The sequence below is a fragment of the Nycticebus coucang genome, chromosome 13 (assembly GCF_027406575.1).
Source record: "Nycticebus coucang isolate mNycCou1 chromosome 13, mNycCou1.pri, whole genome shotgun sequence".
Taxonomy (NCBI): Eukaryota; Metazoa; Chordata; class Mammalia; order Primates; family Lorisidae; genus Nycticebus; species Nycticebus coucang.
The window spans coordinates 47,340,715-47,354,052 of NC_069792.1; the positions used below are offsets into that span (position 1 = coordinate 47,340,715).

General features: G+C 41.5%; 1 pseudogene; it reads left to right on the top strand.

The window, feature by feature from the left end:
* Window positions 1-9,682, top strand: part of LOC128563832 (telomeric repeat-binding factor 1-like) — a 59,200-nt pseudogene extending 49,518 nt beyond the window's left edge.
* The last annotated feature ends 3,656 nt before the right edge of the window (window positions 9,683-13,338 follow it).

The following is a 13,338-nucleotide window of genomic DNA, read 5'->3' on the forward strand; positions in this document are numbered from 1 at the left end:
AGGGTCTGAAGCACCTCTGAGCTTCAATCCTCAGGATCCTGGTTGATGTGGTGGTCAGGTAGGGGGAAGGGAAGCATTCTCTAGTCATCTGTATAGGTATCATTGTTTTAGTGAGCCTGTGGCATGGGTCATGACGTTCATAAGTGCTTCTTAGTTTGCTGCCCCTGCTACCTCCCTGGGTGAGACAGGGAGGCTAGAGGGGGCTGGAGCTGGGTATTTCCATAGGTTAGTTAGGCTCTTATAAAGATCCAGGGTTGGGGCGGCACCTGTGGCTCAGTGAGTAGGGCGCCGGCCCCATATGCCGAGGGTGGCGGGTTCAAACCCAGCCCCGGCCAAACTGCAACCAAAAAATAGCTGGGTGCTGTGGCGGGCGCCTGTAGTCCCAGCTACTCAGGAGGCTGAGGCAAGAGAATCACTTAAGCCCAGGAGCTGGAGGTTGCTGTGAGCTATGTGATGCCACGGCACTCTACCGAGGGCCATAAAGTGAGACTCTGTCTCTACAAAAAAAAAAAAAAAAAAGATCCAGGGTTATATTATGGCAAAATTAGGGTCACCTGAGGGCAGGATTTTGTTAAGGAGAACAGAATATTCTGGGACTGTTTTTGAAATGGGGAGTATTTCAAAATGGCAACCTCAAACTCTTGGGCTCAACTGATCTTGTCTCAGCCTCCCAAGTAGCTGGGACTAAAGGCACCCACCACACGGCCTGGCCATTTTTTAGAGACCAGGTCTCGCTTTTGTTCAGGCTGGTCTCAAACTCATGAGCTCAGGCAATCCACCTGCCTTGGCCTCCCAGACTGCTAGGATTACAACTCTCAGCCACTGTGCTTGGCCCAAAATTGTATGTTTTAAATTAATTTATGTTAGTTGAGTTTTTATAAATCTGTTTTGGAGGCTCAGCGCCTATAGCTCAAGTGGCTAAGGCACCAACCACATACACCAGAGCTGGCAGATTTGAATCCAGCCCGGGCCTGCCAAACAGCAATGACAACTACAACCAAAAAATAGGCGGCCGTTATGGTGGGTGCCTGTAGTCCCAGCTACTTGGGAGGCTGAGGCAAGAGAATCTCTTAAGCCCAGGAGTTGGAGGTTGCTGCGAGCTATGATGCCATGGCACTCTACCCAGGGCGACAGCTTGAGGCTCTATCTCAAAAAAAAAAAAAAAAAGGAAATCTGTTTTAGAGAAGATTTGAGTTGTATGTGTATATATGACACTTCTTCAACATAAACAGAATAGGGTTTTCACTGAGTTCATTAATGGAGTACTAACATTCGTCAATTATCTTTGATAGATATGGAGGATTAATAAATATCAGTCTATTAACAGTTGAAGAAAAGCATCTAAAGAGACAGTGTGGGCTTAATTAACGTCACATTGAATTAGTGTATAGCTATCACTTTCTAGCTGTCTGATCTTGGCAAGCTGAACTTACATAAAATGGACAGTAATAGTAATGACCCTTAAAAATGTTATCATGCTAGTGCAGCGACTTCTACTGGTGATGCCTCACTGGCTGGCTCTGAAGTTGGCCTGACCCCACATAGCCAATGTGCAGCCGACCCCAGTCTGCCATGGAGCAGGAGATTGAGGAGCTGAGCCAGTGGCCGGTTGCACACCTGTCTACCCAGAACCTCAAGCTGCCACCCTGGATAGAGTACCGTGGCATCACAGCTCACAGCAGCCTCTAACTCCTGGGCTCAAGGTAATGAGAAGTTAATGTCCTTGGATATACCTACAGCTTCTGGAAACAGGGGAGAGCTCACCTTTTGGAACCATGGTGTACCTGGCATTCAACACTTTCCTGGGGGAAGAGAGATGTCGAGGAGCCCCTGGGTGTCTGCTGAGGCACTAAGGCAGAATGTGAATGAAGTGGGGCCACAGTTCAATATGACACTCCATGAGCCTGGCATGGGCTACAGCCCCGAAGCGACTCCCACTCATTCCCCGATGACTTACTGTCAGGGAGCATCTACCTCCCAGCCAGAGATGATAGTTTTCAGGGGGCCCCCGGTGATGCCCTTAGGAGTGCCAAGTATTACAGGGGTGGCCATGACCTTCACTGGGCATCTAAGGACGTCCTCTACTGGGCTGCCAGTCTCAACTTCTGGTGGAAGAATGCCTATGATGTTCCACGTCGGGGTCCCAGCAATGCCTTATTCTGAACCCTCAACAGCACCTTCTAACAGAGCCTCTTTAACACCTGAGATATTATTGGCACCAACCACACCTGCCGCTGAGGCCACAGCTGTGCTCCCTTCTCTGGAGCAGATGTTGCCCCCCAGAGATCCCCATAACCAGGGGATGTCCCCAGCTGAGACCCAATAATTGCTGGCATTAGAATCTCAGGACTCTATTATGAGTCAGCCAGATTCCCAGGCTGGCCCCTTCCTGCCTGAGGAGCCCTACCCTGCTCCACAGAAAGCAGAGCCAAACTCAGGGGCACAGGAAGGGGCTCACGGGTGCAGATCCTCAGCTCCAAGGCCTTACTGCTGCCCATATGAGAACTGTGGAAAAGCTTATACCAAGCGCTCCCACCTTGTGACTCACCAGCGTAAACACACAGGTGAGAGGCCCTACAAATGCTCTTGGGAAGGCTGTGCCTTGGCTCTCTACTGTTCTGATGAGCTTGCACGACATACGCGGATACATACCAGACATCGACCATATAAGTGTGATCACTGTGGCCGAAAATTCATGAGATCTGACCATCTCAGGCAACACCGAAAGATTCATCAGCAGAGGCCAGGACCCTCAGGCCCACAGGTCCATGAGAGAGAGATGGGTGGTCCTCCCCCAGATCCTGCCTGTTTCTGAGCAGCTCGTCTCTTTGGTAGGTGGAGGATTAGAAAAATTCAGTGAGGCTTGGCACGGTGGCTCTCACCTGTAATCCAACTCTGGGAGGCCTAGTTGGGTGGATTGTCTGAGCTCACAAGTTTGAGACCAGCCTGAGCCAGAGTGAGACCTTGTCTCTAAATATAGATGAACATTGTGGCAGGTGCCTATAGTTTCAGCTACTTTGGAGGTTGAGGCAAGAGAATCACTTGTGCCCAAGAGTTAGAGGTTGCTATGAGCTATGATGTCACAGCACTCCACTGAGGGATTCAAAGGGAGACTGTATGAAAAAAAAAAAATAGTCAGTGGAAGATTATGAGGCAGTGTGGAAGCCCAAATGAAGTTCTAGACCCAGAGACCCCTCAAAACCCTCAAAACTGTCTTGGCCATCATGACCTCTCCAGGGCCACCTACTTCTGGAGTGCAGCCAGACGGGATGATGGAACATAGCAGAGATTAGGTTTAGGACCCTTTTATGACTCCTTATCTACTACCCAAATCTAAGTTTTCTACCTTGGTCTTCCAGTTTCCAGAGCCAGACTATACTCAAATCCTCACTTTGCCACTTAGTAGCAATGTGACCTTGGAAAAGTCTTTGACTATACCCATTTTCTGGAAAATGAGAAAACCAGTACCATACTGTATTTGCCACAACATATGCACCACATGAGATGCTCTCACTGGTCACATGCTCAGAGTTTTGGTCTCTTTTCGGCCACTTCTTGAATTGATTGCAATGCCCTACCATGGGACATGGGATCTGGCATCCCAAGGTGCCTCTAGCAACTTAGAAGTGTGGGAGTGTCAATACTTAGGGGATAAAATGAGAAAGCTAATGGGAAGTGGAAGATAAACTCCCCCTTCTTTCCTCCTATGGATTGCTGCAAAGCACGGTTTCTCCAAAACTGTATAACCTATGGGAGTCCTCCCAAGTAACCAGTGGACACTTGCTGTATCTTGCCCTGGCTTATCACAAAACAGCACCCAGCCTGGTGATTCATCACTTTGCACTAACTCCTGTTCCCTCCTGCCTTGCATCCCTTTGTCAATCCTAATGTCTTAGGCTGGCACCTCCCAAATAGAACATCAGTATTTAGTTCCTGATTTAGGCTCTGTTTTCTAGGTGATTTGAGGAGGACATTGGACTGGGGCAGGTAAGGATAAGCCTCCTCAACTACCACCACCCACCACAGGTACCTAAAACCAAACACCAGATTTTAAGGGGCTGATCCTGCCCTGCTCTCCCCTGAGTTGACTACCATGGCAACTGAGGTACTTTGTAGAACCTTGTTTCTGGACTTGGCAGGCCTGAGAAGAGAACTTGGCCAACTTATCAAGTGAAGACGTATCTGCTTCAGAGGTGGTCCTCCTCTAAGAGATGTTACCTTCTGTAGGTGTTTCCTGAACCTAACTTGCACCAAGCACAGAGACATGATGAATCAGGTCTGATTTCTATGCTTAAGAGATCATCTTGGCCTAGAGGCTGATGATCCCTTGGGGAAAAGAAGTTGCCAAAGAGGAGGGTCAGCAAGGCTTTCTGGCAGAGGTGACCTTGAACCGGTAATGTGACAACATCTAGTAGTCCCTCAAATGTTGAAATAAACTGAAGCAGCTGAATGAAGAGGGAAGAGGATTCTAGATAGACTGAGGACACCAGATCTGGCAGCTGCTCAGAGGAGAGCCAGCCTCAAGTTCATTCATTCAGCAAGTATTTTTTGAGCCCATCACACAGAGCTCTAAGGCTGTGAGGACCCACAGTGAGGAGTATGAAGACAACTACAGGATATTCCAGGGAGGACAGAGTTCTCAAGGAGGTGCCTGAGTTAAACCTGAAGACTTGTGGGAATTTCTGTTTGTTGGACATGGTCATCATGGTCATGACCTGTGTGGCACACTAGGGGTTCAGAGGTGCCTGCAGGCACCCTGCCTCTGTGGAGTAGAGGATTCTGAATGCTCAGTGCTATCAAGGACAGAAGCTGGATCTCTGGAGACCATTCTGGGCCTCTGGGAAAGCCACACCACCTTGGCCGTGCCTGCCTCTGCCCTTGTACTCCTACCCTGACCCTGTCCTACTTGGCGGCCTTGGTCTGTGTCATTAGTGGTCTGAATGTACCAAAGGTAGACACCCAGGTGCCCTCCACCCAGGCCCAGAGTGGGGAGAGGACATCATTTAAAAAACAGAGGCAGGGATTTTAGGCTGTACTGAGCCCTCAGCCCCCCTCCAGGAGACACTTGGAGCCCAGGACTTGCTGGGATTGAGGTGACACAAGATGTTGCTAGAGGTACAGGAGGAGGTAGATCTACTGGGGCTGTTTCCTTTTCCCCTGGCTGTCTTGTAGCAGGGGGAGTAGACCTCAGCACACACAGAGAGGAGAAGCTGAAGTCTGGGGGTGTGCCTGGCCCAGCTCCCCAGTGCTTGAGTGTAGCCACCCCCAGTTGCACCCCCACTGTTGCTCAGCCGGCCTATGAATTAAAGATTTAAGTATAAATATTTATGCATAAATGAAAAATAAAAATGAAACTCAAGGGTAGAAGGGGCTTGTTTGTGATCCATTCACTGGCCCCAGGGTTTGAGGTCTTGAGCACCTAACATCTCTTTCATTCTTTTCCATGGAGCAGGCCATCTCGGATTGGTCAGGCAGGGCTGGTCTCTTTCCTCCCCTATCTGGCTCACACACAGCCCTGAGGGTGGGGTCAGAGGCCAGATTGCCCATTGTTGGAAAGAAAGATGAGAGATCTTGTCATTGGTGACCTATCATTCACTGAGGAATGGACAGGGAGAGAACCAGGATGGGCAAGGGGCATTGTAAACAGTGGGCTAAGCAGGCCCTTGCTCTTGTAGAGGTCACAGTCTAGTGGAGGTCATACGTTAGTAGAAGTGTATGAAGATACAGGGAGAGCAGATACTAGGATGTGCTGTCGTAGTGCAGGGGTGTTAGGAAGACAGTTCTTGGAAAGTGGTTTGAGCTCAGAGTCTGGATAACTAAGAGTTAGATAAAGGAGGTGAGGTGGTGATTGAAATAAATTTCTTTACCCAGGTTATTCTATGGGAGGCAGTGTTGAGCCTTTTCCAGTATCACCCAAGATGGGATGGTGGGTGGGTAAGACCTTGACTCCTAACTAAAACGGGCAGGATTCCTCCTGCTTTGTTTTTATTTTTTTTTTTTATTTATTTTTTTTTTTTAATAAAAAAAATTGTATTTACTTAGAAGCATTCAGAATGTCAACAAAACAGCTGCAACTTTTTTTTTGCAATTACAGAGTGGTATTCAGTTAACAGAACAACAATTATTTCGTATAAGCTGCATCAGAGACAACTGAAGATGAAAAAACTACCATCCCCATATATAACTAATTTGTGCTGTGCACCAACAAGAACCTGCTTTAAATTTCCATGCCAATTTACAACCCCCATACTGTACCAGGCAAGGTTAGTGGCTATTGAAAATACCACCAGGACAGGGCTATCTAAAGACACATTCGGTAGTGTGTTAACTATACAAAAAAAGACACTGTACAGTTTAAAAACAAATCTTACACAGCCTTACATTTCAATTTTTTTCTTTAAAAGGAGTGAGTTGTGTACAGGGGGGTTAAATGCTTTATAGACAAGAAAAAAAAACTGCGCTAGAACCAACTTATTCATCATCATCATCTTCTTCTTCATCTTCATCTTCTTCATCTTCCTCCTCCTCTTCATCCTCTTCGTCTTCCTCATCTTCCTCCTCTTCCTTCTTTTTCTTGCTTTTTTCAGCCTTGACGACTCCCTTTTTCGCTGCATCAGGCTTTCCTTTAGCTCGGTATGCAGCAATATCCTTTTCGTATTTTTCCTTCAGCTTTGCAGCCTTCTTTTCATCAGGCTGCTTGTCATCCGCAGCAGTGTTATTCCACATCTCCCCCAGCTTCTTTGCAACATCACCAATGGATAGGCCGGGATGTTCTCCTTTGATTTTTGGGCGATACTCAGAACAGAACAAGAAAAAGGCCGAAGGAGGCCTCTTGGGTGCATTGGGATCCTTGAACTTCTTTTTTGTTTCCCCTTTAGGAGGGATATAGGTTTTCATTTCTCTTTCATAACGGGCCTTGTCCGCCTTTGCCATATCTTCAAATTTTCCTTTCTCTTTAGCAGACATGGTCTTCCACCTCTCTGAGCACTTCTTAGAAAACTCTGAGAAGTTGACTGAAGCATCTGGGTGCTTCTTCTTGTGCTCCTCCCGACAAGTTTGCACAAAGATTGCATATGATGACATTTTGCCTCTCGGCTTCTTAGGATCTCCTTTGCCCATGTTTAGTTATTTTTCCTCAGCGAGGCACAGAGTCGCCCAGTGCCCGTCCGGCTCTCACTTGCCCCGGCGCTGTCTCTATGGAGCTCAATGTACTGCAATGGCTGTGAGAGCGGGAGCCAGACCGCTTTGTTTTTATTTTTGAGTAATGTCTTGGCTATTAGAGGTTTTTTCTGATTCCATATAAAACGAAGTATTATTTTTTCAAGATCTTTAAAGTATGACAGTGGAGCTTTAATGGAGATTGCATTGAAATTATATATTGCTTTGGGTAGTATGGACATTTTAACAATGTTGATTCTTCCCAACCATGAGCATGGTATATTTTTCCATTTGTTAACATTCTCAGCTATCTCTTTTCTTAGAGTTTCATAGTTCTCTTTATATAGATCTTTCATGTCCTTTGTTAGATAAACTCCCAAGTATTTCATCTTCTTTGGCACTACTGTGAATGGGATAGAGTCCTTAATTGTTTTTTCAACTTGACTATTGTTGGTATATATAAAGGCTACCGATTTATGAATGTTGATTTTGTAACCTGAGACACTGCTGTATTCCTTAATCACTTCTAAGAGTTTTGTAGTAGAGTCCCTAGTATTTTCCAGATATACAATCATATCATCTGCAAAGAGCGAAAGTTTGATTTCTTCTGACCCTATGTGGATACCCTTGATCGCCTTTTCTTCCCTAATTGCGATGGCTAAAACTTCCATTACAATGTTAAAGAGCAATGGAGACAATGGGCAGCCTTGTCTGGTTCCTGATCTAAGTGGAAATGATTATACATTCCTTTTGGAAAGAGATATTGAGAACACTTAGAGATCTAAAAATAGATCTGCCATTCAATCCTGTAATCCCCTTACTGGGCATATACCCAGAAGACCAAAAATCACACCATAACAAAGATATTTGTATCAGAATATTTATTGCAGCCCTATTCATAATTGCTAAGTCATGGAAAAAGCCCAAGTGCCCATCGATCCATGAATGGATTAATAAATTGTGGTATATGTACACCATGGAATATTATGCAGCCTTAAAGAAAGATGGAGACTTTACCTCTTTCATGTTTACATGGATGGAGCTGGAACATATTCTTCTTAGTAAAGTGTCTCAAGAATGGAAGAAAAAGTACCCAATGTACTCACCCTTATTATGAAACTAATGTAGGACCTTCACATGAAAGCTATAACCCAGTTACAACCTAAGAATAGGGAGAAAGGGGAAAGGGAGGGGAGGGAGGGGGGAAGAAGGGATTAATGGGATTACACCTGCAGTGCATCTTACAAGGGTATATGTGAATCCTAGTAATTGTGGAATGTAAAGGTCTTAGCAAAATAACTAAGAAAATGCTACAAAAGCTATGTTAACTAATGTGACAAAAATGTGTCAAACGATCTATGAACCATGTGTATGGTGCCCCACAATCATACTAATGTACACAGCTATGGTTTAATAAAAAAATAAAATAAAATTCAGTTTAACAGGAAAAAAAAATAAAACGGGCAGGATTTGAATCCTCCCTCTGCCATTTCCTGGCCACGTAGCCTTGGGCACTTTACTTATCTTTCTGTTGCTTCTACAGCAAGAGAAATGAAATTAATCCTGTTTTAAGGTGTTTTCCTGGGCTGCAGTTTGGAAATTGCATTAGAGCAGTGGTTTAAGGGACAGGAATGGATTTTATTGCTTCAAAGGTGGCTTCAGGCAGGCTAAAAAGTGATAATTGTTGGATTTGGTTGCTAAGAACATGGTCAAGGGTGACTCCCAAGTTTCTGGCTTGTGTTATAAATAACACAGAAAAAGGATACATGAATTTCATTAATTTTCTATTTATTGTGATGTTTTTCACACATGCAAAAATATTTCGTATGTGTTCTATTTGAAGGATAATAAAAATGTGTTTACCTCTTAGGTCACTTGAGAAAAAGAATTTGCTAATACAATTAAAGCCTTTGAGTTCTCCATTTTTCTTTCCAGAGTTAACTGCTATCCTGAATTTGGATTAATATTGCCAGTGCTATTTATTCTTGTCATATATGTATTGATTCCTAAATAATATAGTGATTGGTTTTATATGTTTTGGAACTTTGTTTATTCTGTTTGGGGTTTATTGAATTTTTTTCATTCCAAAGGTTTATAGTCTGAATAAAATTTGGAAAGTTTAAAAAAAATGTTATCATGCTAAATATGACATTAATATAAAATCTAAGAAATGTATAGAGAAATTCTTCTATCTTTAAGAAACTGTAAGCATTATCTTGATGAAAAAGGCTACATTTATAGTAGGTATATTCTTTTTAAAGAATTGTTTCTATAAATAACTTTTACTTTTTTTTAAGGCATGGCTTTGGGAAGAAGACAAGAATTTGAGATCTGGAGTGAAGAAATATGGAGAGGGAAAGTGGTCTAAAATACTATTACATTATAAATTCAAAAATCACACAGGCGTTATATTAAAAGACAGATGGAGGACTATGAAGAAACTAAAACTGATTAGCTCAGACAATGAAGACTGAATGTGTTTCTAAAAGCTTGACAGAGACATTTAAATATTTTGATCACTATTTTGTTTGAAACTTGCTGGTCATTCATGTGTCTTAATGGTTTTTTTTTTTAAAAACATTACAGTATTATTCTGTGATAGTCAATGAATATGAGGGTTTACAGTATAAATAAAATTACTGTATTCTTAAAGAATATTTTTGTTTTGATAAATTTATTGTACCCTGTCACATTCAATATTCCTATCCCCAAATCCTGTTCTAGTAAAAAGAAGTTAAAACCTGATAAGAGAAAAAATAATATTTCTGGTAACCTATGTCTGTAGGCTGACCTCCAGCTTATCACTTGCATATAAAAATGAATTTTCTAAATCATTGTATATTAGTCCTTTGATATGACATATGATTGCATGTGTGGCCTTAACATACTACTCAGTTACTAAGATGTTTACTAATAGAAGGATAAATATACAAAGTAATCTTTAACATACTTAAATTTTCCTTTTAATCTCTTTTAAAAGAAATATTAAAGAAAAACTAGAAAATAGTAATACCCATAGGACAAAATTTTTCCTATTAACAAGAAGAGCTTTGTGTCTCATTCTGGAATAATTCAACTTTTGTTTCCAGTGTTCACTTTGACAAAGATGATTTTCAATAAAATGTCTTTGTAACCTGATGCCATCAATACCAGGTTCTCTGATACCTTAGTTTAACATATATTGGGCCTAAATAATATTCTCCAAATGCTTACATTGGTATTAACCATGAGCATCTTGACATGTATGATAAATAAGGTTCAGAAGACCTTATGTACCATATAATTTTGAGTTTTTCCCAACACTTTTTTAGAAGATTTAGTCACACTAACAAGAATTAGTTAGCATTTTGAGTTCTGTGTTTTATTTAATACGTGAGTGAAAATATTGACGTGTTTGCATGAAAACTCAAATGGTAGTATTTTTAAATGTCTATTCCATTTCCTATTAAAGTATTATGCATGAAATTTCTCTTGTTCCTGAATTTATATTTTTCTATGGATACAGTAAACAGAAACGTGCATAATTACTCCGTGCTTTCTAACCAAGTCTTGTTCTGTTCTACCACACGATACTGTCCCTGTTTATTATAGGCATTTTGATAATTAGCACCAAAGCTGGCATCATGAGTCAGTATAGACTTGTAAGTCAGTTTCCTCATTTCACACACATACTATAAATCACCAAATCTAAGTTGCCATTAATTTTAAGATGTTATTTCATGTACCACTAAAAAAGAAAAACTCATTATTACTTAAACGTGTGTTTCATTCTGGTGCTTTCTCATTTAGAATTTTATTCTACTTATTAAAAGAGCTATTTATTTAAACATAAGATTTTGTTAATGATTTGTTGTGGGTAGAGATGGGGTCTTGTTATGTTGGCCAGGCTGGCCTCAAATGATCCTCCTGCCTTGGCCTCCCAAAGTGCTGGGATTATGGGTGATTCACCATGTCCAGCTTTAACGCAAGTGTTTTTGTTTTTTAATTAAAAACAGATTTTTTTCTAGTTCTGAACTTTCTGTATTCAAGGATTTTTATATGTAACTTGTGGAACATAAAAAGGAAATTATAAACCAGATAAATTGGGTAATATATTCCTAAAACTTCATCTCCAACCTAATCTTCTAAATTCTTTTCCATTATTCAAGACAAAGTTGTCCTCTGCAGCTTGGGGGTATAATTTGGTGGTGTCAGCCTAGCTCACTGCAGCCTCAGACTTCTGGACACAAGAGATCCTTCTGCTTCAGCCTCTTGAGCTGCTGGGACTGCAGTCGTGCACTACTATGCCTGGCTAATTTTTCTATTGCTATTAGAGATAAGGTCTCCCTCTTTCTCAGGCTGGTCTTGAATTTCAAAGCTAAGGTAATTCTTCTACCTCAGCCTCCCAGAGTACTACGATTACAGATGTGAGCCACCATACTTGCCCCAGAATTAGTTTTTTAAAATTTGAATTTTTATTGAGATAATTGAAGGATCACATGCACTTGTAAGAAATATAGAGATTCCTTACACACTTGGCCCAGTTTCCTCCAATTTTAATGTTTTGTAAAAACTATCACCACCAGGATTTTGATGCTAATATAATCCATCTTATTATTTCCAGTTTTATACTGCATATATTTAGTGATAAATTGCATCTAAAGCGATGAATTTTCTCTCAAAACTGCTTTTGCAGTATCCCACAGGTTTTGGTAGCTTGTGTCTTCATTGTTGTTATGTTCAAGGAAGTTAATGATTTCCTGTTTTATTTCTTCCTGCACCCATCTGTTATTCAACAGAAGATTGTTTAATTTCCATGCCTTTGGGTGGGGTTGAGCATTTTTGTTAGAGTTGAGTTCCACCTTTAGTGTCTTATGGTCTGAAAAGATACAAGGTAAAATTTCAATTCTTTTGATTCTGTTGATATTTGTTTTGTGTCCCAGGATATGACCAATTTTGGAGAATGTTCCATGGGGTGATGAGAAGAATGTATATTCTTTATCTTTGGGGTGGAGTGTTCTATATGCGTCTATCAAGCATAGTTGTTCTAGGGTCTCATTTAAATCTCTTATATCTTTGTTTAATTTCTGTTTAGAGGATCTGTCCAGCTCTGTAAGAGGAGTGTTAAAGTCCCCTGTTATGATGGTATTATCAGATATCATTTTGCTCAGACTGAGTAAGGTCTGCTTCAAGAATCTGGGAGCATTTAAATTGGGTGCATAAATATTTAGAATTGAAATGTCATGTTGTTGTATTTTTCCCTTGACCAATATAAAGTGACCATCTTTGTCTTTTTTGACTTTAGTTGCTTTAAATCCACATGTATCTGAAAATAAGATTGCAACTCCTCTTTTCTTCTGAATTCCTTTGCCTGAAAAATTGTCTTCCAACCCTTGACTCGGAGCTTGAATTTGTCTTTTGAAGCCAGGTGTGTTTCTTGCAGACAGCAAATGGATGGCTTGTGTTTTTTAATCCAGTCAGCCAATCTATGTCTCTTCAGTGGGGAATTCAAGCCATTAATATTTATTGAGATAATTGATAAGTGTGGTAGTATTCTATTTGTCTTATTTTGTGAGAGTCCATTGCTTAGTTTTATCTTTTGCATCAGTGTGGAGGTTAGGTTCTGTCCTTTGATTTCTGAGTTCTTACTTTGCTGCTGATCCATTGTGGTGGTCAGTGTGCAGAACAGGTTGAAGTATTTCCTGTAGAGCTGGTCTTGTTGTGGCGAATTTCCTCAAGGTTTGTATATCTGTAAATGATTTGATTTCTCCATCAATTTTGAAGCTTAGCTTAGCAGTGTACAGAATTCTGGGCTGGAAATTGTTCTGTTTAAGTAGATTAAAGGTAGATGACCATTGTCTTCTTGCTTGGAAAGTTTCATTAGAGAAGTCTGCGGTCAATCTGATGGATTTGCCCCTGTAGGTCAACTGGCGCTTACTCCTGGCAGCTTGCAGAATCTTTTCTTTTGTCTTGACTTTGGACAGGTTCATCACAATATGTCTTGGAGAAGCTCGGTTAGAGTTGAGGCGACCTGGGGTCCCATATCCCTCTGAAAGCAGTGTGTCAGAATCTTTGGTGATGTTTGGGAAATTTTCTTTTATAATATTCTCTAGTATGGCTTCCATTCCTCTGGGGCATTCTTCTTCCCCTTCTGGAATTCCTATAAATCGTATGTTGGAACGCTTCATAAAGTCCCGTAAT